Source organism: Peromyscus maniculatus, chromosome 4, assembly GCF_049852395.1.
Source record: "Peromyscus maniculatus bairdii isolate BWxNUB_F1_BW_parent chromosome 4, HU_Pman_BW_mat_3.1, whole genome shotgun sequence".
Lineage (NCBI taxonomy): Eukaryota > Metazoa > Chordata > Mammalia > Rodentia > Cricetidae > Peromyscus > Peromyscus maniculatus.
Genome location: NC_134855.1, coordinates 859,679 through 863,453, shown reverse-complemented (window position 1 = coordinate 863,453; position 3,775 = coordinate 859,679).

The following is a 3,775-nucleotide window of genomic DNA, read 5'->3' as shown; positions in this document are numbered from 1 at the left end:
GGAGATCCCAGCTGGATCAAGAACAGAGAGGGAGAACAAGGAATAGGAGACCATAGTAAATGAAGGCCATATGAGAATAGGAAGAAACAAAGTGTTAGAGAGGCCCACAGAAATCCACAAAGATACCCACACAATAGACTTCTGGCAATGGTAGAGAGACAGCCCGAACTGACCTACTCTGGTGATGGGATGGCCAAACACCCTAATTGTTGTGCTAGAAACCCCATCCAATGACTGAGGGATCTGGATGCAGAGATCCACGGCTAGGCCCCGGGTGGAGCTCTGGGAGTCTAATTAGCAAGAAAGAGGAGGGTTTATATGAGTGAGAATTGTTGAAACCAAGGTTGGATAAAGCACAGGGACAAATAGCCAAACGAATGGCAACACATGCACTATGAACCAATGGCTGAGGGGCCCCCAACTGGATCAGGCCCTCTGAATGGGTGAGACAGTTGATTGGCTTGATCTGTTTGGGAGGCATCCAGGCAGTGGGACAGGGTCCTGTGCTCATTGCATGAGTTGGCTGTTTGAAACCTGGGGCTTTTTTTTTTTTTTTTTTTTTTTTCGAGACAGGGTTTCTCTATGTAGCTTTGCGCCTTTCCTGGAACTCGCTTTGTAGACCAGGCTGGCCTCGAACTCACAGAGATCCACCTGCCTCTGCCTCCCGAGTGCTGGGATTAAAGGCGTGCTTATGCACGGTCGCTTGGCTCAGCCTGAGTGGAGGGAAGTGGACCTGCCTGGACTGAGTCTACCAGGTTGATCTCAGTCCTCGGGGGAGGCTTTGCCCTGGAGGAGGTGAGAATGGGGGGTGGGTTGGGGGGAAGGGGAGGGGGGCGGGAGGGGGGAGAACAAGGGAATCTGTGGCTGACATCTAGAACTGAATTGTATTGTAAAATAAAATAAAATTAAAAAAGTAAATAGGTGAAAAAAATAAAATAAAGTCTTTAAAGAGAGAAGTAAAGTAATGGAAGAAAGAATAAAAAATATATTACATTCTATGGTTCCCAAGTTGAGGAATAGTCTCTTCTCTAAGAAAGATAGCAAGGAGTACGGCCTGGATTAGGGGGTCAGTACTGAGAGCAAATCCTGCACTGATTCCTGTATCATATTATTAAATGATTGGAAAGATTTCAATGCCAGATCTCTTGAACTAAGTCTATTAGGTTTCATTCTATTCTTTCATCAAATGGATAGTAAATGGGCTACAGTTGCCTATTCTGCCTTTTTTTCTGATACAGAGAGCACATAATAACATAGAATACTCCTATGTTGAGTATTCCTGGTGATCACTGCTGTCAGTAGAATCAAGGGCATACTCTCCCCAATTATTGCAGGAACGCAAACCCACCTAGAAGCCTCCTGGTATATCCTTACTGCCACATAGTTCAGTGTACCATTCCTGATCTTGTCGCTCTGCCCCACTTTGCTGCTCAATAAAAGCTCTTTGTGCTCCTGGGACAGAAACCTGCATAGCCTCACCTGTACCCATGTACCTGACCGATGTACCTAAGAATAGCTCCTCTAATGAGCAGCAGGGTCTCTGATTAGTTTTCTTTAGGATTTTTGAGAGAAGGGTTTTCTATATAGCCCAAGGTATCTCAGGACTCTCTATGTACAATAGGCTAGAGTTGAGCTTGCAGAGATGTGCATGCCTCTACCTCCAGGATGCTGGGATTAAAGCCAGAACTCACTTCTAGGATTCTCATTGTTATATAATTCAGTGGAGCCAATTGTGTATCTTCCTTTTTCAATTGCCTACTACTTGGTCATCTTTTTAACACTGATATGTCAGCCTCTGTCCCCAGTCTCTGGCCTCATGTGTATCAAAACTCTGAGTTTATTTCTGGAAGGATGAACAGGTGAAGCGGTGATGACCTGTGTTAATTGCTCAGAAATATAGTCAAGAACTTCAATGAGGTCACCTCCATTTCTCTAGTTTAGATAGGGACTCATCTCTGAGACCTAGTGATTCCATTAATAAACACAGCTCTGGCCATAAACAAATCAGAACAGTGCCCTCTTTCTGAACATGAAGATCATTGCAGACCCTATTCTGAAACTTTCTTCTCAGTCCTCAACAAAACTTCTCTAGGGACACCACAGTTAGAATAGCCTGACTGACCTCACTATGCAGATAAGTGATTTGAGGTTCAGTATTCTGGACTCTTACCTGGCAAAGTGAGCCTCCCAAACTTTAGGAAAAATCTCTACTATAAGGAGTGGAAAAAGGTCTAGAAAATTTCTTTATGTAGAAGTAACCAACCATCTTATTAAATAAGAAACACAGAGCCAATACAGAGATAAAAGCCAAGAGGTCAGAGCAATAGCTAAGAGCTAAAACCTTACCCTTCACTATCGCAGTGGTCCTACCTCTCCAAAAGAGACCTACTTCCTGTGTGTCTGTCTTTATAAAGACTTTCTGTTCTGCATTCTCATTGGTTATAAACCCAACCACATGACCACCTCGTCACTGCCTGTCTGTACAGAACTTCAGATCTTCTATGGTTAGTATTAAGATTAAAGGCTTGTGTCTCCAATGCTGGCTGTATCCTTGAACACACAGAGATCTACCTAGCTCTGCCTTCCAAGTGCTGGGATTAAAGGCATGCACCACCACTGCCCAGCTTTCGCTATGGCTTGCTAATATCTCTGACCCCCAGGCAACTTTATTTATTAACATACAAATAAAATCAAATTTCAGTACAAATAAAATATCACCATATTTCCCCTTTTCTATTTTAATAAAAAGAAAAAAGGAAAAAGGTTATGACTAACATAAGAAAAACTATATACAAAAGTACAATAACTATATACCATATATACAAGTAATAAATACCTAAACAATGTCCTGTCCATTTGTATTTGACAAATTCAGAGAAAATAATTCCATTATCTTTCCTATTTTGGTAAGTCCAAAATGTACCTAATTCACTTTCTATCCTAACAAATCTTCAACGATAACTAACTAATCTTCAACTCCCTCAGAGATCCAAGAAGGATAATAATATTACCTAATAAAAAATAAGAACAGGAAGTGCATGCAAGCAGCTTCCAAAAAATTGTGAGTTGATAGAAACAGTCAGCTGCCTGGACAGTCACCTGAGGTTTCTCCACAGTGTTGGGGCTTAGTGTGTCTGACAGACTCATTTGTGAAGTAGGATGTACACAAGGTCAATAGTTTGACCTCACATTAAGTGAGAGCAGTCCATGTACCAGGAACACCTGAATTCCACTAGTGTCATGTCATGATTCAGGATTTTAAATTCTGGAAATTGTTGATGGTTTTTTGAATTCAGCTGTCCATTCTTCTTGGCTGTGTGTGTGTGTGGCTTCATCTCAGCATCCCCTTCTTCTCCATATTCCTCTATTAAATGCCAGTCTACTATTGAGAGGCATGAGCTTAGTTACTCTTCAAGAATAACTGTTTCAGTTGCTGTTCCATTGCACATCAGAAGCCATTGGCCCACTGCCTGTTCAGCTGCCTTTGAAGAAAAGGGCACTGTACCTTTTCCAGATTGTGAAGGCCACTTCAGGGATGGTGCCATATTATCCTGGCCTCAGAAACCACCTTTTCATAAAGGCATAACCACACTTGTTTTGGCAACAATCAGTAGTCCTTTGTTTCATGTCCTGTCTGTCCTGTTTGTCAGCAGTTGATTCAAGGATACTTTGTTGTCCAGTGGCTAACTTTTGCCACAATGAAAGTTAACTCCATATGCAGTTTCTTCAATGCCCATATTTTTCTGAAGTAGATTGGTACTGCCAGGAGCCAACA